Below are 21,875 nucleotides of genomic sequence, written 5' to 3' on the forward strand. Positions count from 1 at the left end.
CTTGAATTAGTTGGCCTTCCCTTCTGGTGGAATACTTTCCCATGCATAAAATGGACACAAAAACCAACACAGGGAAGATGTTCTTGAGCACAGACTGACATTAGGGATTGAAACAGATAAAAGGACAATTGAGGGCAGCTAGGGGGCATAGTGGATAGAGCACTGGGCTGGGAATCAGGAAGACTCATCTTCATGAGTTCAAATCCAGTCTCAGATACTTACCAGCTGTGTGACCCTGGGCAAGTCACATAACCTTGTTTGCCTCAGTTTCTTCATCTATAAAATGAGTTGGAGAAGGAAATAGAAATTCACTCCAGTATCTTTGCCAAGAAAATGGGGTCACCAAGAGTTGGACAGGACTGAAAAACGACTGAACAGTTACAACAGAAAGGTGAAGCACACGTTATCCATTCTAGAGTCAATGAACACCAATTCTGCTGTGTGGTTTGATACCAGCTGGAGAGTTGGGTGACCGAGTCAAAAGAGGCCAGGATAGAAGAACACAGAGCTCTGGAATGTTGTAGGCTGCACAAAGAGAACACCTCACCCTTGGTTTGGAGGTCTTTTTTTTCTTCTTCACTAAGTTAGGAAATAAATCAGGTCACATTCTCAGTTTGACCTTAGGGAAAACCACACCTTCTCTCTGTGTGACTACTAATGAAAGATGAGAGTTGTTACTCTTTCCCCTTTGTAAAACATTTTAAAGTTAAATAGAATCTTTGGTGTTCTAACACCAAATATATGTTTAAAAGATAATTATGGCCAAGCCCCAAAATTCATGAATTTTTATTGCATGTCCATAAATCATTGTTGATTCCTGTAGATGACTGTGTATGTGTTTTTTTACTTAAAAAGTTGATGTATTGATTGTGACAGATCCATCAAAAAATATTTATCACGTATACTTTATGATGGCCACTGTGCTAAAACAGATGCCAGATGGACAGATTTGGTGAGCAGATATTAACTCCCCCCCTTACTCCCTGGGGAGGAAAAAAAGCAGGTTGAATTAATTTGTGGACTTCTCGGGGTTCATTTTCTTCTTCAGTAAAATAAAAAGGTTGGGGCACCAGATTCAGTCAAAAGGCTGCACTTAAGGATCTAGAAAGTCACATGTGGCCTCAAGGTCACAGATTCCCCACCCCTGGACCAGAGGATTTCTAAGATCTCTATCAGCCTGGAAACTATGAGGTTTCTTAAGTTATAATCCCATGACATTCATAGTTTTTGGAAGTAGAAAGGATTCTGGAGATTCTCCAGTTCTTATAGATAAAAAAACTGAGGCTAAGAGAATGGAAACAACATCCCTGAAGTCAAATGGCTAGTACATACTTCTATGCCACCACATTCAAGAGTTTTTAAAGGTTCCTCATAGCCTCTAGTATAAAATACCAAACCTTGACATTTAAGAACCTGCATGATCTGGCTTTCATTTACTCTTCTAGGATCATTTCAAATTATTCTCTTCCAGAGACTTTCTTTTCCAATTAAATGGACTGCTAGCTGTTTTTCTGTCTATGAGAATCCATCTTCAAACCCAAAAGAGCCTTCTTTCTCATCTTCACTTTTTGGAATTCCTCCATTCCTTCAAGATACAACTCAGATCCCGTTTCCTGTGCAAGGGCTTTCTTGACATTTCAATTAATAACTCCCCTATTCCTCTTGAAATTTCTTTGTGCATCCTTTGTGTGTATACTTGTGTTTGTGTACATGTTGTGTCTCTCCATCCAAATATGAGCTCCTTGAGGGCAAGAGCTGTCTCACATTTTTTGTCTTTATAATTCCAGTGCCTAACACAGTGCCTGGCATAAGCCTGGTGCTTGTTGGATGGAACTGAGGGCGTATTTTCAGAATGCATTTGATGGGCTGTCTCTGTGGAGAGTTTCCTTGTCTGAATATTAACCCCTGAGGAGTGTATGATATAGAGATAATGTTAATGAAATGAGTTTATGGGAAAAGACGAGATCCTGACATATATTCTCCTGGTGTCTCAGCAATTACTAATCTTTCTTAAACTTGGATTTTACTGTCTCCTTGAGTTGACCAGCTGTCTGGATGCCAGGGAACCTCTAAGAAAGTTTTTTTTTCTTCCAATTCATTTGTTTAGTTAAAATTAGTTCAATTTATATCTCTCTTGTCTGGGATGAACTCCCTGACCATCTGTATCTGCTAAACAGGGGTGGGGAACCTGTGGCCTTGAGGCCACGTGTGACCTTTTAGGTCCTCAAGTGAGGCCCTTTCATTGAATCCAGACTTCACAGAACAAATCTCCTTAATTTGTTCTGTAAAACTTGAATTCAGTCAAAAGGCTGCACCAAAGGACCTAGAAGGCTTCAAAGTCACAGATTCCCCACTCATCTAAAATGTCTTTAATCCATAGCTCAGGTGTGGTTACCTCCTCCAAGAAGTCTTTCCTGATCATCTGTTCAGTTGTTTTTCAGTCATGTCCAATTTTCTGTGACTCCATTTGGGCTTTCCTTGGCAAAGATACTGGAGTGGTTTGCCATTTTCTTCTCCAGCTCATTTTACAGATGAGGAAACTGAGGCAAACAGGGTTAAGTGATTTGCCCAGGATCACATAGCTACTGAGTACCTGAGGCCAGATTTGAACTCAAGAAGATGAGTCTTCCTGACTCCAGGCACAGCACTCTATCCACCATGGCACCACCTAGACCACCTAGATGGGTTAAGGTTTTCTTCTAGCTCAGAGTCTTTGATCTAATGCTCTTGTGACCTGTCCCCAGACCCCAGGCAAAAAGAATCTCTCCCTCTCAAATATCACATAATTCCCTAGATCTCTCCTTTGTATTTATCCCACTATCCCTTTTGTCTCAATTATTTCTGGATATACTTGTCCTTTGCCCTTTACTAAATTGTAAGCTGATTGAAAACATAGTGGGAAACAAGTCAGTTTTCTAGGTATACAGCCTAATTCAGTTCCTTGCACATACTGGACACAATAAATATTTCTTGAATTGAAAGTATTTGTATCATTTGAGCTCATGAATAGGTTGTCAAAGAACGATCTTTTCCAAAATTGAGGTAAAGTCATATTGGTGCCAATAAGAAAGATGTTTATAATGAAATCAATGTGCCATCCCATGCAATTTAACCCAATGAACATTTAATAGGTACCTACTCTGTGCAAATACCTTGGCAGTTAGGTGGCAGCTAGTAGGTAAGACCACCAGCCCTGTGGTCAGGAAGACCTGAATTCAAATGTGGCCTCAGACACTTACTAGTTGTGTGACCCTGGGCAAGTCATTTCATCCCATTTGCCTAAGTTTTCTCTTCTGTAAAACGAACTGGAGAAGGAAATGGCAAACCACTCCAGTATCTTTGCCAAGAAAAGCTCCCATGGGGTCACAGAGGGTCAAAAATGACTGAAATGACTGAACAACACTGGGCAAGGCAATGTCCTGGGTGCTGGAGATCTCCAAAGACAAAACAACAAGTAATCCTTGCCCTCGGGGAGCTTACGTTCGGTTTGAAACTTAATAATAATATTTTACATTTCTACAACACTTGAAGATTTACAAACTACTTTCCTCCAGGCAAGACTTCAAGGTAAGTACTGTTATCTTCATTTGTCCAAGAAAGTGGGACTTAGCATGGCTAAATGATTTGCTAGGCGGTATAAAAGTGATTAACCAGCAGAGCGGAGATTCAGAACCAGATCTTCTTTTCCCCAGTCTGGTGCTCTTTCTGCTACAACAAATTGAAATGAGATCATCTATTTGCTTGAGAACTAGATGAGCAGCTCACTCTTCCATGATGCTTTACAACTTGCAAAACACTTTTCTCACAATAATCCTTCAAGGTAGGTGAGCAGGGAACATGCCATCACCCCCATTTTATTGATGGAGAAACTAAGGTCCAAAGAAGGAAAATATTTTGATTGGGGTCACACAGCTAGTAAGTTGTAGACCAATCAGGAAGTAGGACCCTGATGGCTTCAGTTTTAATGCTTTTGCTAATATAGGTAACTGAAACTGAACATGTATTAAATGGCACAAGTGAAAACTATCACTTTTCTAGCACCTGCCTGAGAAATCACCTTGTCCCCGATCAGGTGGCTCTAACTCCTCACGGAGCAAGTTTGCAGCACAGTCTTAGAGGAGCTTGTCCTCTGCACTGTGGCTATTTGAAAAGTGAGACGTTTAGTCAAGTGGCCAAGAAACTGCTTGTCTGCATTGACTTGTAAAGCCAAAGTGAATCAAATCAGCTGGAGTATAGACAGAAGCTTTATCTAAGATAGCAATGAAACTGCTCAGTGATGGAAAGATCAAAAACTCAGCCAGCTCAATTCTTTTATTTATATGATATCAAATTGTGCTTCTCATCTTTTTTCCCTACTGAAATGACTAGTTATTTTGATGTCATATGGAAATACTTGAGTCACAAAGTGACTTTTACAGCATTGAGTGAATTAAAAGATGATTTTTTTCTTTGTTTTCAAATTTCAAACTATTTTTTTCCTTTTTAATATCCATTTTGGGGGGGAGTTGTGAGAGAGAGAAATGATGGGGATGTGGGGGGGTGGGAGAAAAGAAATGAAAGTAGCAATGAAACATTAGAAACACGTAGAAGAAAGGTCAGAAGGGAACACAGACAAGCATTGCAACGTTGCTACCGTAGTGTTAAATTTGACATATGCTTAAAAAAATAAACTGTACAGGAGAGATTCAAGGTTTTGTATATAACCATCTTTTTTTCTGATCCACTTCGTATGAGGAAATTTTCATGTTTGTTGATATTTGTCAAGTTCCTAATAAAAAAGGGTTTTTTTTAAGAATGTGACATGTGTCCTAATTATAACCATATGAAGAAAAGTGATGAGAATGGATAGACAAAGAATTCTGCGGGGGACTTACAGGAAAGGACTGGAAAAGTGCTCTTATACTTCAAATTCATTGAAATGTAAGTAATTACTAAGAAAGTAGTCATTTAGAGTGATTTTTTTTATTGCTAGTATTTTAAATTTGTATTTATTTTTAATTTATGGAATAAAACAAAAATTTTCATAACAAAATATAATTTTTAAAAAGATGATTGCACATGAACTTGCAAATCCATTGTGTACCACTTGCTATTCCTGTTAAATATATAATAAAATCACCATGTAAATTTCTTCTTTTTCCTTTTTTCCTCCTTTCACCCTCCCTTCTCCCATTCTTGAGATGGCTCCCATTGGTCACAAATGTGTGTATGTAAAATTATTCTATACATCTATTCATCAATCTTTTTCTGGATGCAGATAATGTTTTCCTTCTTGGGCTCTTTATAGTTAATTTGGGCATGTACAATAGTCAAAATGACTTTTTGATCAGTTGTTCTTAAAACAATATTGCTGTTACCGTACACAATGCCCTCTTGGTTACGCTCATTTCACTCTCCATTACTTTAAGTCTCTCGGTGTTTTTCTAAGATCATGGAGCTCATCACTTCTTATCACTCAACAGCACTCCCTCACAATCACGTACCTCAGCTTGTTCAGCTGTTCCTCATCGCTAGCCATCCTTACAATTCCCAGTTCTTTGTCACCACAATATATGATTTGTTTGCTTTTTTTAAAATTCAGACCTTTGATTTTTTTTAATGTGAGGAACTACATGAAGGAAATTTTCCCCAGTAATACAGATGGGTAATTGTTCTGCAGTTTATTGACTTAGGGATTTACCTGGAGCATTGAGGGACTAAAGGATTTGCTCAGGATCACACAACCAGTAAGCTGTCGAAGGCCAGACTCGCACTGAAGTTTTCCTGACCCTGAGGTTGACCTTCTGTGCCAATCTGCTAATTTTTAATAAAACATCTTTTCACAAGAATGATGATGTAAGGGCAGAAACATACTTGATGGTGAAATACATGAGCAGTAGCAGTCCTATCTATCTAGCAATCACCTGTTTGTCATCTATCTAATCCAGCCTAGAAGTACAGGGGTTTCTCACAGCCCGGTTCCACTCCGATCACATGGGAGCTTAAGTCTTCTCTGTTTCTGTCTTAGGCCAATATGGTTTTCCTTAGGAAGGCTTCCTCAGATGGCTGTCACTTGAGCTCTCATAGCTGAGATGACGAGTGTTACCACATCTGCTCTTTTCCCCTATTTTCAACAACCTACCAAAAAATCATACAGCCAACTATTTAACTTATCAATGAGACAGGAAGAATAGTCTATGCTTTGACTCCTAGGTAAAACCACCCTTAATCTATCAGCCAGGTGGCTTTATCAGACAGTATTCACTGCCCATGTGCTGCCTTTCACAAGGGTTGCGGTGGCCCCATTGCTCATTAATAGATGCTCAGCCCATAAACCTAGAGACCACTGCCCCCTCACACAAGTGTGGGCTCATAGAGATGTTGGGGCCTGAGAACTAGCTTTAGATTCTTCACAGAATATAATACAGAATGAGCTCCTAAATTGCTAAAACAGCAAATTCCCACATCTCTGCTCTTGACCCACTACCCTATATTTGGTAAAGTGCCAGATATCAAATCGACCTACTGCATGCATAAGATTTCGATGATTGACTTTTTTGGTTAGCATATGGTTTATTAAAATGTAGCAGGGCAGTTCCAAAAGAACCATAGCGAGGCAAAAGGAAAGAAACCTATAAAGAAGCTGTTTGTCCTAATTAAACATGCTCTGCCTTCTCCCTATCTCCTCCCCTTTCGGCAGTGGATAGATGAGGGAGAAGAACAGGAAACAGATTGTGAGTCTGAGAGATGACTTAGCAACCAATAAAATGAGAAGAAACTCTGGGAGGTGAGGCACAGGAGTAGCCAATCCCATTCATCTGCATCTCAGGCTGGTTTCTACTTCAGTGTCTAGCATTGTCACACCTTGTCCATGCTACTCTGAGTCTCCACCTTTGGGATCTCTACTGACACTGACACAGTGCTCAGGGAACTGTCCCAATTTGTCCATTGCTCTGTCCAGATGACAAGTAGAAGGCTGCTGTTCCTTCCTACCAAGAAGGAAGTCTGAGTCTACGTAGATTCAGAAGTGATTCTACTCAGAGCTACATGGAAGTCATGGCATCGAATGACTGACCTTAAGTGTCTTCAAAGCCAGAGGTAAAGAAACCATGGGGATTTGGTGGAGAAGTAGGATATCTGCCCAAACATAGGTCTCCCTTTAGTTCCCACATTCTCTCACCAATCTCATTTACCATCAGAACTTCCTGGAAGGAGAAGGGTTATTTGGAATACTCCAATGCAAAAATCTTTTTATTATTGTTGAGTTCTGTTTTGGCTGATTCTCAAAATCCTTTCTAAAATGTGGTGCCCAGAAATGAACCCACGAATCCAGATGTTGAAGTGAGGTGGCACAGTGGATAGAGTTCCTGTCCTGGAGTCAGTTCAAATCCAGCCTCGGACACTTACTAGCTGCGAGAGTCTGGACAAGTCATTTAACTTCTGTTTGCCTTGATTTCCTCATCTGTAGTGGGGAGTAATAGTAACACCTGATATCTTCCAGAGTTGTGAAGATCAAAGGAGGTAATACTTGGAAAGCACTTAGCACAGTGTCTGACACGTAGTACGCACTATGTAAACCATTATATAAATTCTCTATATACTTTATATTATAAACTCTATTATTATTTGACAGTCTCAGTAGGGCAGAACACAACAAGACAACTATTTCCTTCCCTCTGTATATGGTACTTCTTGTAAATATTCCTTAAAAGTGAGAGCAAGTACCTAGTTTAAAATTAATTCTCCGAACATGACTGCAATGTATTCATAATTATTTGAGAATTGGTTATGAAAAACAGAACTTCAAAACAAAGTATGTGCAGAGGGGGGATGTCCATGTGTGTGCTTAGGTAACATGAGATATCAGCGTTTGCACTCCCAGGATGGGAAGGTCTGGAAGGACTGGGGAGGACCTTTGCAGAGAAGGTGGATGAATGACAAGCAGACTGGAGAAAACCAAAAATCAAAACATCAGCCCCAGGGTGAGAGAAGAGAAGAGCTTAGAATTGGGCCTTATTCATGCCAGCCTAGAAAGGAGGACTTCCCTTAGCTACACCCAGTCAATGCCAATGTGAGTGGTAGGAGGCATTTCTCCTTATCGGTGTGAGACTCTGAGGGGCCTGATGTTCCCAGTGGAAGCAGTGGCAGATGTTTACCTGCTGAGTTCCGGAACAAAGCAGTCAGCTCGCCTGCTCTCTCTCCCAATCATCCAACAGACAAAGCGTCTACCCTCTGTCCCCCTGTGCTTTAATTTAAGATGCTGTGCTGACAAGTTAACACAGGAAGCTGGAGTTCACACAGTGCTAGGGTTGGAAGGCGGGTAGTTGTAAAGAACTGGGTGTTGAGAGTGATTGCTGCTTAAATTCCTTGTTATTTATTTTACATTCTGCTTTAAGTAAATGTGATGTCACATGTTTAATTCTGTCTAGGCTGAAGCGATCCAGTGTAAAACAGAAAGGTAATAAGCCTCTGATTTGAATGGATGATGGTCCCCAAAGGGTTCTAGCAACCTGAATGTGACTTAAGGTGCCTGCCCCTTACAAAACCCTCCCTCCCCACAGGCACACACACACATACACACACACACACATACACACACACACACACATGCACACACACATATACACACACGTACAGAAATGATATAATTGCCAAAGGCCATAAGGTGTTTAAAATTATTAACTCCCATCCCCTGCCCCACCCTCAGCATTTATTTTAATATGAAATAAGACTTACAAAGAGAAAATTAGCTAGATTGAACAGCTATCAGACCTGGGGAACCTGTGGCCTCCAGGCCACATGTGGTTCTCTAGGTCCTTAGTAAAAGGATTTGTTCTGTAAAACTTGGACTCAGTAAAGGCCACATCCAAGGACCTGGAAGGCCACATGTGGCCTTGAGGCCACAGGTTCCTCACCCCTGAAGATGATAAAGGCTGATTGGCCTTTATTTTTGGCCCTTTGTGCTCCCCTTGCCAATAAGAAAGAAGTCTTTGCTTCTAACCCAGCATTGATTCTCGGGATTTGTGCTACTGATTTCTAAGAAGCTTTGAAGATGGTGTTGGTCCTTTTCAGTCCTGGAAGTATGCAGATAAGTTTGATCTTTCCGTAGGGGACCAGCCTCAGCTGATTTATCAGACATAATCTGAGGCAGTCTCATGACTAATCACTCGATTGACTCATATTGAATTTGAAGCACACTCGAACCTGCAGATCTTTTCCAGACAAACTGATAACTAGTCATGCCTCCCCTGTCTTGATCTTATGGTATCTATTACTTTAACCCAAGAGTAAGTCTTTGAAATTATCCTTATTAAAGTTTATCTTAGCAGATTTGGTCCAACGTTCTAATCTTGGGGTGGTGGAGAACCTGCAGTCTCAAGGTCATATGTGTCCCTCTAGGTTCTCAAGGGCAGCCCTTCGATTGAATCCAAACTTCGTAGAACAAACCATCTTAATAAAAGGAATCTAACCTGTAAGGATCATTTGGGTTCCTGAAGCTGTGACCCAACATGTTAGCTATTCCTATTAGCTTTGTGTCATCTGCAAATGTGACAATATGCCAGCTATGTCTTTATTCAAGTCAACAATAAAAATCTTAACACTGGACCAAGTGCAGATCCCTAAGGCACTCCACTAAAGACCTCCTCCTAAGATGGCTTCAAGCTATCAATGACTATTCTTTGGATTCTGCCATTTAACCACTATGTACCATTTGTCTAATCCATAACTCCCCTTCTTCTCTACAATGATAGAATGAAAGATTTTAAAACACCTAAAATCTAAGTAAAATATATCTATGGTGTTCTCCTGACCTTCCAGTCCAGTAACCTTGTTTTAAATAAAAAGGGGATTGATTGTCTGGCACTGAAAATAAATAAAATAATCTAATTTAAAAATAAATTGTGGTCTACAGTTCCCTCATCTGCAAAATCAGCGGATTGAAGGAGGTGACTTCACAGATCTAAATCTATGATGCTGCAAAGCTCTTCTGGTTCTTTATAGTCACAGCTTCCTGTTCTATGTGATTAATAGAATCCTTCCTTCAATTATGTGCTCTAGAATTTTACCAAGAATCAAAGCCAAGGTCACTGACTTAGAGTCTGAAGACTCCTTTTTCCAACTGTTGAAATCCATGTGAGAATGCATGGATATTTAGTCTAACACTAGCCCCATTGAGTTATATTGGCTGTGCAGCCCCCTTTAGGGGCTGTAAAGCTGCGCAGACCATTTGACCAAGGAGTACCACATGTGTATTCCAAACCGATGAAAGAAAAAGAAGAAAGGACTATTTCTAGCAGCCCTTTTTGTGGTGACAAAGAATTGGAAATGGAGATGTCCATCAATCAGAGAATGGCTGACCAGGTTGTGGTACATGATTGGGACAGAAAAATATTGTGCTATAAGAAATGAGTAGCAGGGGGGCTTCAGAAAATCTAGGAAGACTTACATGAATGATGCAAAATGAAGTGAGCAGAAGCATGAGAACATCGTATAAAGTCACAATAGTATTGCAAGAATGACCAATTGTGAAAGATTTGGCTACTCTGATCAAGGCAATGATCCAAGACAATTCCCAAGTACCCATGATGAAAAATGCTATCGACCTCTAGAGAGAGAACTGATGAACTCTCAATGTAGATTAAAATATGCTTTTTAAACTTTATTTTTATTTTTTCTGCGTTTTATTTTACAACATAGTTCATATGGACACATTTTTTGCAAGATTTCACATTTATAATCAATATCAAATTGGTTGCCCTCTTAAGGGGGAAGAGGGGTGACAGGAAGAGAGAGAATTTAGAACTCATAATTTTTAAAAAATGAATGTTTAAAAAATTTTATACATAACTGGGAAATAATCAATAAAGTAAATCAAATATATCTAGAAAATAAGCCCTTTGGTTCATTTATATTCTGAGAGATTTTTGATTTTTATGTTCCCTTTAGGATGAAAATTTCTTAAGGGAAGGCGTGAACGTGCACCACTGGACCCTGAGGGACACTGGGGAATTCAGGATGGTCACATGTCTGGAAAGGAAAGGGAGAGAGAAACCTGCCTGAGTATACGGATCCACCGGACTTTGTACCATAGAGGGTAGCTACAATGTGACAAGGATAGCAGCTGGAACAGCCAGAAGTTCACAGGAGACAAAAAGCTAAGGACTAAGTAGTTAGTCATATTTTCCAATGTCTATACACAAACAAGTGTCAACAAGGATGTACAAATGATATGCAAGCAAATTTGACCTTCTAGGAATCATTGAGACTTAGTGGTATGAGACCCATTTTTAGAACATGGGCATGTTCTATTACGGATGAGCATGCCAAACTCCGAATATGTGGAATAGGTGAAGTAGAGTGGATGGTGTATATCAAGAAAATAGACTCTTTTGCAGAAATCCAGGAACCAAATAAGGGAAACATTTGAATGAAGGTAGATAGAGGCAGAAACCAAAGTGATGTGCTATTGGGTTAGACTTCTCAGACATAAAAAAGGAAATAGATGATGTATTTCTTGAAAAATAGATCATAAGCCAACATTAAGGCATGATATAGTGGGGAGAAGACCTCAGCTATCCAGGTGCCTGGTGGAACACTCTCTCTTTGAAAAACAGAGCAACTAACACTGACCTCCTGGTAATTTCATCTTTCAGAAGATGGAGAAACCAACAGACAGAATGAGTTAACGGTGTGATGTGACACCCAAGAAAATGAGTGAGATCTTGGGTGGCTCTAAAAGTAATAGTTTCCTGAAGGAAAGAGGCGAGCATCCCCCTGTATTGTGTCTTGATCAGATTCTATCTGGAGTACTCTGTACCAATGTGAGCATCACATTTTAGGAAGATCATTAATTAATTAGAAAATACCTACAAAGGAATAACCAGTTTACAGAAATGCCTTGAAAGCATGCCATATGAGGACTGGTTTAAAGGAATACTTAAGGATATTTAGCATGCAGGAGGAAAGACTTATGATGATATGATAGATATATTCAAGTAATTGGAAGGCTTTCGGGTAGAAGGGTAAATTGACTTTTAGGGAAATTTAGACTTGATTTCATGAAAAGCTCCCTAATAATTAAGCAGTTCAAAAGTGGAATGGATTGCCTTGGGGGTAGGGAATATGGAGGCATGAGTAATGAGGGTTCCCTCATTGAAAGTCTTCAAACAGAGGTTGGATGTCCACTTCTTTGATATAATTGTAGAAGAGATCCTTTTGCAGTTATGGCTGGGTTGGACGAGCTAGTCCCTGAGTTTCCTTCTGACTGAAATTCTGTAATTCCTTGATCTGATGATGCTTTACATCAGGCCATCACCCCTCAGAGATCATGGCTTATTGCAGTCTTCAGATATATTCTAGAGCTGCCTCACCATAAGGGAGAAACACTTTTTTCTTGTTGCCTTTTGCTCTGTGTTGTGGGTTTTTTGTTGAGAGATTCAAGCTGGTAGTCATGGATTGGTGTACCAACGAATGCACTATATTCCCTCATACCAAGCGAGCAAATTTGCAGCCAAAGTAAACCATGTCTTCTGTACAACAGACCAGAAAGATTCAGAATGAGGGATGGAGTACATTATAATGTATGGTAGAGAGCGCTAACAAGGAGCCCTGGAGAACCAAGGATCAAAAGATCATAATCTTAGAGTGGAAAGATATCTTAGAGGTCACTTGATCCAATGCCCTCATTTTACAGTTAGAGGAACTAAAACCCAGAGAAATAGTGACTTACTTAAGGTCACTCAGCTGGGACTTAAACTTAAGTCCTTTGATTCCAAATCCCACTACAACACATAAGGATGAAAACCCAGTGTGTGTGTGTGTGTGTGTGTGTGTGTGTGTGTGTGTGTGTGTGTGTGTGTGTGTGAAAAAGAGAGACACAGAGAGTGCAGAGAGATTTTCTTTGTGTACTCATGATGTCAGTGTTGGGGAGAGATGGAAGGATCTGTAGAAGTCCAAAAGCCTTCTAGGCCCAAAGAAAAAAATTTCTAACAGGATTTCAGGGCAATGAAGGGAAGGGAGGAGATAAGGAGCTTGCCTAGTTCCTTTTAAATCTTGCCTTGTAGCCAAGACCCTACCTATCAATAACACATCTGGAACATTCATGTCTACAAACATCAGAGAGCCGGCTACAAAGGAAAAAAGAAGAACAGTTATGAAATGCCGACTGTGCCAGACCCTGGGCTGAGCTTGTTGTCTCTGAATCTTTGCAGTGACTGGGAGATAGGTGCTATTATTATTATAATTCTACAATTGAGGAAACGAAGGCAAACAGAGTTAAGTGACTCTAAATGGTCACATAACAGGTAAGTGTCTGAGGCCTCATTTGAACTCAGGGCTTCCTGATTCCAGGCCCAGTACTCTCCACCATCCAACTGCCTCACACGCTAGTACTCTTTAACTAGACTGTTGAATACTTGGAACGTTCTGGTTTGTTAAGGAATTGGCCATTATCCTTGTTTAATGGCCTGGTTTTCACATATTAAAGTTTTTAGTTATTCTGACCCACTGCAATAATTTACTTTAAATCAACTGAAAAAAACCGTAGCTGAGGTGACCCAAGATTGCATTTTCCTCTTGGGAGCTTCTCCTCAATATTCTTAGCAACGGCTGGAGGAAAAGTCCTGCTCACTGGGCGCTGTCACCCATGACTGCAGCAGGCAAAGCTCACTAGCTTGTTGTTCTCTTTAGAAAAAAAATTTTCAGTGTCGAACTACACCTATGTCTATGAATGTATAAAAACACACATTTGTATTAATGATTAATAATGGTAATAACAACTCAAATTCACAGAGACCTTTAATGTTTACAAACAGCTTGAAATAGACTGTCTCACTTGATCCTCACAACAGGTTGATGCCATTGTAATCTCATTTTACAGATGAGGAAACTGAGGCCCCAAGAAGCACTGGCTCTAGTCAGGGAATCTGCGTTCAAATCTCAACTCTCTAATTCTTGCTCTCTGTGGGACTTTGGACAAGATGGCTTCCTTATCCAAGGTGTTGAATTAGGTAGCCTTCAGGAAATCTTCCAGGTCTAAATCTTTGTGATCTTGTGATTCTCTTGGGTACTTATGCTCACACAAGCATCTTGTGCCAGGGTTGATCATTTTGCTTGAGGGTTGTTTTTATCCTGTATCTTATCCTTGCTTTGTCTGTGTTTCTTTGCATGACCTTAGATCATAAGGTCCTTGAAGGCTGGGGCTCCCCTTTGCCTCCTTTTGTATCCCCAGTGCTTAGCACGATACCCAGCACATTGTGGATTTTAATCAGTTCACTGACTGATTGATTCTTGGGCCCTAAATGTCCTGGGGAAGCAGAAAGTTTTAGCTAGGGCAATCTCAACATTCTCTCTTTATATTCAATGGTCGTCCTGGTGCATTTCTGTTAGCACAAAGGGTCAGGGGTAATTTGGATTTCTCTCTTTTATGTTTGGCACCCACTGAGCCTACTTCCTGGTTTTGCTAAGGGGTTTCCCTGTCTTTAACAATTCGCTGACTTTCAAATTCTGTCAGCTGCGCTTTCCTCTTCCTGTTTGACTCAGTGTGGCTGCTCTTTCTGAAACGTTCCATTTCTGACCTGGTGTTCCCCAGCCCTTACCAACCAAATGTCATGCAGCTCTGCAGGCAATGTGCCCCTCACCACCAGACCTGGAACATCCCCCATTCCACCCACAGTCTGCTCTCTGTATTCTGCAGATTATGAGTCATAGGCCGCATGGCCTTCCTAGATATAACTATAATTGGAATATCTCTTTCTTCACTGAGGTCATGATCTCTCAGAAACATGGCTGATTTTATGAACACTCCTAGATTTTCATCGTCCTCCTTCTGGAAATCTTCTTGTACCTCATGGTCATGGTCCATTAGCTCAATTACAAGGTGACTTGCTACGGTTTGCAAAAGTCTGGGGCTGTTACTTTATTTTGGCTAACAATTCATTAATACCAGTTCACTGCAATGCAACAAATATTTATCTGAGCAGCTATTCTGTAGGAATCATAGTTGAGGTTACTATATATGGCAGGGGCAGTCCCTTCTCTCAAGGAACCTATAATTTGGTTCAGGTAACATGCCAATCATTGGGGAGGAAACAGTTAAATACAAATACATCATAGGATTAGCAGCAAAAATGAGGAAACGTGTTCAGAAAAAGAAGGTAACGACAACATAGTGTTTGCAAAGTAGGTGTGTAAACATGAGGAATTCATTTAATCCACATTGTTACGTAATACCAATCAAATCCAGCAAGAAGAGACAGAAAGAGAAATTCGATGTAAAATTACTACAGAGAGTATAAAATACTTGGGAATCTATCTTCCAAGATATACAGAACATCTAACAATCCTCTCCTCCTTTTTGGAAAGGAAGTATTAATCTTTCTACACCTGCTTAGGGGGTGAGAAGTCTTGTGCTTTGTTAACATTACAGGGTTTTTGTTCACACATCTTGTACAACCATTTTTGTCAGTTTGACTGGATCAAAACACGTAAATGAACAACGGCATTAGTTGGCTGGGTGAGATGGCACACCTGTAGTCTATTTGAAGGCTGAAACTGAGAGATTGCTTGAGTTTGGGAGTGTTGAGTTGAAGTAGGGTAAAAGCCAATCAAATGTCTATACTTTATCCCTCACTAAGATGTTTACCATAGCCCCCAGGAGTGGAGGGTCACCAAGCTACCTAAGAAGGAGCTAACTGGCCCAGGTTAGAAAAACTTCTATGCCAATCAGTATTGAGAATGGGCCCATGAATGGCATCTGTATTTCCAAGCTGGAAAAGACAAGAGAGATCGTCTCAATTTGCTTTAAGTTTGTTCTTCTAGTTAGGCTTTAAGTTCAGGATGCCAGTCACTCTCTTAACATATATACCCTCAGCTTTCCCTTTTACAGCCTTATCCTCAATGCATCTTTGCTGGAGATGGTCAATGGATTTATAAGATCCTCTTTATCTTTTGTTTCAATTTGACATCCAAGTATTAGTTAGCAAACCTCCAATCCCTACTCTTCTTTGGCAAACGTTAAGAATTTTACACTTTCACTGATACAGTGTTGGTGAAACTGTGAACTGATCTAACAACTTTGGAAAGCAATCTGGATCATGCACAAAGAGTTCTAAAACCAGGCATATCCTCTGACCCAGCAATAACACTATTGGGTCTGCTTCCCAATATGATCAAGGAAAAAGGAAAAGAATCTGTATGTTCTAAATTATTTATAGCAGCTCTCTTTGTGATGGCAAAGAACTGGAAATTGAAAAAATGCCCATCAGTTGGGAAATGGCTAAATAAATTGTGGTATATCATTGTGATGGAATACTACCGTACTGTAAGAAATGAGGAGCAGGTTGATTTTAGAAAAACATGGAAAGACTTGCAAGAAATAATGAAGACTGGAATGAGTAGAGCCAAGAGAACACTGCATACAGTAATAACAACATTGTTCTAAGTATAACTGTGAACAACTAAGCTATTCTGAGTATTATAAATATTCAAATCAACTACAAAGGATCTATAAAGGAAGATGCCATCCACCTCTAGAGAAAGAACAGATAGATAAAAGTATTTATAGTATGGTTTGCTTGGGGGTTTTTTGTGTACGTGTGTGCATGCGTGTGAAATGGTGGACTTTTCTAGTGATGAGTGGGGAGGAAGGAAAGGAGGCTGTTTGGAACTTAAAATGTAACAAAAAATAAATTAAAGTAATTTAAAAAGAAAAAATGATACTTTACATAATTTCCAAGTGACATTTCTATGTCACCGGAGAAAATTTCCATGAGATCTAAAAGCAATTTAATGGACTTTTCAGTGAGCTATTTAACTTAAAGTCATACAGATATATCAAGTGACTAGCATGTTTTGGTAAAATTATTTTGGAAGTCACACTCAATGCCACTCAGAACTGATGATAATGGATTGAAAACTAGAGAGCACCACAGCAGATTTAAATTGTTTTCTTGGAAGATGTTTTATATTGCATGCTAACATTTTATTAATATTTTCTATTAATTGCACTTGACATTACTGTGCTGATGATATTTAAATAGAAAAGTTTCCCGCATGGACATCAAATACACGAGCGTTTTCACTACTTTTGGCTCTATGTTGTATGATTGCAGCACGTGATGAAGCCAAGAGTCCAGAAGTGAGACAAAGGCTTTGTGATGACCGGTGAAGGGTTCTAAATGCTACAGGCTCTGAGGTATCATGTTTAAAAAGTGCCTGGATTGCTAATGAGTTGCTCCTTAAATTCCTTGATCTTTTTGGTACATGCTTTGCCTCTCAGCTGACATATTTTTCCTTGTATGCATTTATGGATTTTCAGCTATACACACTGTGAATGCTTTTCATCACATCTATAAACACGTCATTGGCCTATATTTGGAGGGCTGCTACAGTTCTCATCTTTAGGTAAGAAATATATGATCATCTCTTCAGTTGAAAAAGATGGGATTAAGTTTATGGCAGAAAAGAAGCTGGTAAAGTGCTTTGTTTGTCATTCATTTACTATTGTGAAGCTTTTGAACCAGTAATTGTGGGCCTTCGCCAACTCTACCACTTTCCACTTTTGCAGAGTAGCTAATATTTCAGTCATCTCAATTGATGTAAATTTCTGTCATTCATTACATTAAAAATCCACATTCTGTTTCACATTTAATCCAACTTTCACTTTTATTGTGTTGGCTTTCTTTGGAATACATAGATGACCAGAAATTTTCTATATCTTCTTCTTCTCTTTCTCCTCCATCTCCTCCTTCTTCTTCTCCTCCTCCTCTTCCTCATTGTTGCTATTAGTGCTTTACTTCTCAAACCTTTATAGTATAGCCTTAAATTGATTATGAATTATGTATTTGTCCTTTGACTCATATCACATTAGCCAGCGGACTTTTATTTTTCATTGTTGAAATTGTTGATATATTTCTGTTTCCTGGATTCCATTCTGAATGATTTTTTTTTTTAGTGTCTAATTAGGTGACACAATGTTCACATTTTTCCATTGTGCATGTTTGTTAGAAAAATGAGGTAATCTTCCAATGTCTTTCCACAGGGTTTTTAATATTTTCTTCCAGGCACTTATACCATGATGGCATTTGATGCCTCTTCCTAGGATTATTCCTCAATAGCTCCTGTGTTCCTTATCATAGCAAAAGCTACAGTATAGATTTCTTCATACATGTCCTAGAATATTTTTATACTATTGGTCAAATATCATGATAGAATATACAGTTCATTATAGTAATAGGCTATAATGGTTTTTTCCCCCCACGTTACTCCATTTTGGTTTTTAATAGTTCTAATTCAAAGATTTTTATCCTCAGATTCACAGATGCTCAGGAGATAGATTTCAGGGAATCTATGGCATGGATGGAAGAAGAACTGCATTTTTATTTCAATATAATTAGTTCCCATTGTAATGCTGTGTGTTTTATTTTATTCACTTGAAAACATTGTTCCGAGAAAGCATCCATAAACCTCACTAGACCAGCAAAAGGATCCATGATGCCCAAAAGGTTAAGAGAACCTAGTCTAATTGAATTTTTGCCATCTAATTGAAAAAGAGCATTTTGAAATTCCAATCTAAGTATACCTATCTCCCTTTTAAGACCATTTGAGATGACTGCATTGTTTTTGCCATCCATTTCATGAAAAGGTGACACTTTTGGCATTTCTGTTAAGTATAGATTTTTTCAGTGCTTTCAGGTTTCTTCTTCAAGTTTAAGGAATCTTTCAATTTCTGTTCTTATTTCCTCCAATTTGGGTTAAGGAATGAAGTTATTGGGACAAAAAGCAGTATGAATTTCTTGCCTTGGTAAGATAGATTTCCAAGTTTGTTATGACACAGAAGTAGCCCATAACAAAAGCTCCAGGCCACTTCATGCACATTTGTGATTTGCCTGCTTTGATGGTCAGTACTATCTTCACTGAATTATTTGTAGTAGGGGATGAGGGGTTGGGATTGGTTCTTCTGAGTTGTTCCAATATATCTTGCCTTCTTGTGGTATGGGAAGGTGAAGGAGCATTACTCACTTCTCTGTCTTCTGTGTCCAACTGTTCTTCACAAGAGCTCAGAGTAGGACCAGTCTACAACCTTATGCAGCGAACTTCATTTTTTAGCTTCACAGGAGCAGTGGCAGCAATCACCCTGATTGGAATGCTAGCCCAATCCACCTGACCATCATTTCAGTGTTCCTTTTGGGCTTTCACAACTAAGAAAATGGTGTCAGGGCAACGCGGGGTCCCAGCTGCACATAATCCTAGCTGCCACTGCTCAATGTCCTCGTGACATGGATGACACATTGAGCATTGAGGTGTGATACTATTGTTGTTGGTGATAAGAACTTGACTGGAAGGCATATTGATGTGCAAGAGGGTTCAGGTTTATTTACTTTCATAGGGATAACTAGGAATAGGAAATAGAGTCAATTTTCAGTTTGCTATAAGAAAAATGCACTTTCTTATGATTCCTAATTGTTATTAGTACTAACAGTCAAGTCAATAGTATTTGTTAAGTATCTACTGTATGCCAGACACTGCTGAGCGATAAGGTATGAAAAAAGGCAAAAGCAGTTCCTATTTTCAAGGAGCTTACAGTCTAATGAAGGGGACCGCATGCAAACAACTGTGTACAAAGCATAGATAAAGATAGATGAAAGATAAATCTACATCTGTATAACTATAGATAGAAATAGATCTCTATAGATAGATATATCTACATGTAGATACCTTTATAATACATACACACAAATCCATTTATATATACACATATGCAGGACAAATTTGGAGATAATCTCACAAGAAAGGCATTAACATTAAGGGAGATGGAGAACAGCTTTTTTCAGAAGGTGCAATTTTAGCTAAAGCTTGAAGGAAGCTAAGGGAGCCATGGAAGCCAAGAGGAGGAGATGAGGAGGGAGAGTATTCCAGATTTGGGGAAAATCCAGTACAAATACATGGAATTGGGACACAGAGTATTGTTTAAGGAAAATTGGGGAGAGGCTAAAGTCACTGGATCACAAAATATGCGGTGGGAGACAGAGTAAGGTGTAAGAGGATGGAAAAGTAGGAGAAAAACAGGTTATGAAAGGTTTTAAAAGACAAATAAAAGAATAGTATGCTTCTAAAGAAACACGCTACCCACCTCCCTATAGAAAGGTGATGGACTCGACAGGCATATACATATCGCTACATACATATATATATATATGTATGTGTACATATATGTGTGTGTAAATACACATGTTATATTGGACAAGACCAATTTGGAAATATATTTTGAATGACTGTACATGTTTGTAATGAATTTTTCCCCCTTACTTTCTCAATGAGGGTAGAAAGGAGAAATGAGAGGGGAAAATGAAAACCTGAAAATAAAATAGAATTTAAAAAAATCAAGATGGTGATAATAATAGTAAAAATGTTGCTGTAACAGTAAAATGTTAACGTAGTAGATAGCTGACTATCAAGGGTGAACACACTAGTGGAGGGCTCATGAAGTATGGTTTTAGGAATGCGGGTCCAATGAATACCTTGAACTTGGGATAGTCATCCTACTGGGGACCAAATTGTGAGGGTTAAGTTATAAGGCTAATCCCAGAGAAAGTGCTGCTCTGTGTTTGTTTACCATTACTGGAGGTTTTTGAATGAAGGTTGTATGAATACTTGGGGAGGTTTCTGAAGTGAATCTGTGGTTGGAATAAAGTGACCCCTGATGTCACTGTTACCTCTGAGAGTCTGTGATCATATGTGGAAGGAAAGGGGAAATTAAATGTCAGTGAATACAATACTAGGTCTGGCATCAGGAAGCCATGAGTTCAAATCCAGCCTCAGACACTTATTAGTTATGTGACCTTAGACAAGTCTCTTAACCCTGTTTGCCTCAGTTTCTTTAGTTGTAAAATGAACCAGAGAAGGAAATGGCAAACCACACCAATATCTTTGTTAAGTAAACCCAAAATAGAGTCACAAAGAGTCAGACAAGGATTTGGACAATTGAGATGGATGGGAAAGGAACAGTAGAAAGAAAGGCATGGAGGTTGAATGAGTGTGCACTAATTATGGGGTTATAGACCTACAGCTAGAAGGGAGCTCCAAGACCATCTAATTGAATCTTCTCATTTACAGATGAGGAAACTGAGGTCCAGAGAGGTTATGTGATTTGTCTTTCATTAGTGGACCAGTGCTTGCTTCATAGTATTGGGCCACAATGAACAAGAATCAAAGTTTATTACTGAGTTATTCATTGGAATCACTGACTCTTTGGTGTTTCTCTTTTTCCTTATTCTTCCCACTCCATTTGAACACACTCAGACTGTCCTTACCTGGGAGAACTTTTACAGTTATGGCTAGAATGAGAATGACTGCTTTTCCAGATTAATCTCTGAAAAGTGGGGGCCCCTAGACTTCAGTTTACTTTCTGGTGTGAGGTTTTGACAAGCCAGACGTGACAACAACTGAACCTTTGATCATGAGCCCCAGGCTGTGAGCCCAAGAATGTGGGTAGGACTGTAGATCTATAGGGTCATAGTCTCAGAGCTGGGCATGACTTTAGAGATGATCTAATCTGACCCCTTCCTTCCTTTTTTCCTTCTTTCCTTTCTTCCTTCATCTCTTCTTTCCTTTCTTTTTTCTTCATTCCTTCCTTCCTTCCTTCCTTCCTTCCTTCCTTCCTTCCTTCCTTCCTTCCAAACGCATTTGGTTCCCAATTATTCACCAAGTCTTATGCTAGGTTCTAGGGATGTAAATAATCCAAACAGTCTATGCTTTCACAGAGCTTACATTCTACTGGGGAGGGGGCTGGAAATACACACATGGGATCATATACAAAAATCATTTTGGGAAAGGGCACTAGAAACTGGGTAAGGAGATCTCTTACTGAGTAAGTTGTCTTGATGTAAGGCACCACT

At 39.4% G+C, this 21,875-nt stretch overlaps 1 long non-coding RNA gene across 1 annotated transcript in view; it reads left to right on the forward strand.

Moving 5' to 3' along the window:
• The window catches only part of LOC140502117 (uncharacterized), a 50,787-nt gene extending 31,870 nt beyond the window's left edge, over positions 1-18,917 (forward strand). Inside the window, exon 3 of the long non-coding RNA XR_011966540.1 lies at positions 10,927-18,917. This is a non-coding gene — a long non-coding RNA (uncharacterized lncRNA). The remainder of the gene's footprint in view (positions 1-10,926) is intronic.
• Positions 18,918-21,875: the final 2,958 nt, after the last annotated feature.

The sequence above is a fragment of the Notamacropus eugenii genome, chromosome 4, assembly GCF_028372415.1.
Source record: "Notamacropus eugenii isolate mMacEug1 chromosome 4, mMacEug1.pri_v2, whole genome shotgun sequence".
Classification (NCBI taxonomy): domain Eukaryota; kingdom Metazoa; phylum Chordata; class Mammalia; order Diprotodontia; family Macropodidae; genus Notamacropus; species Notamacropus eugenii.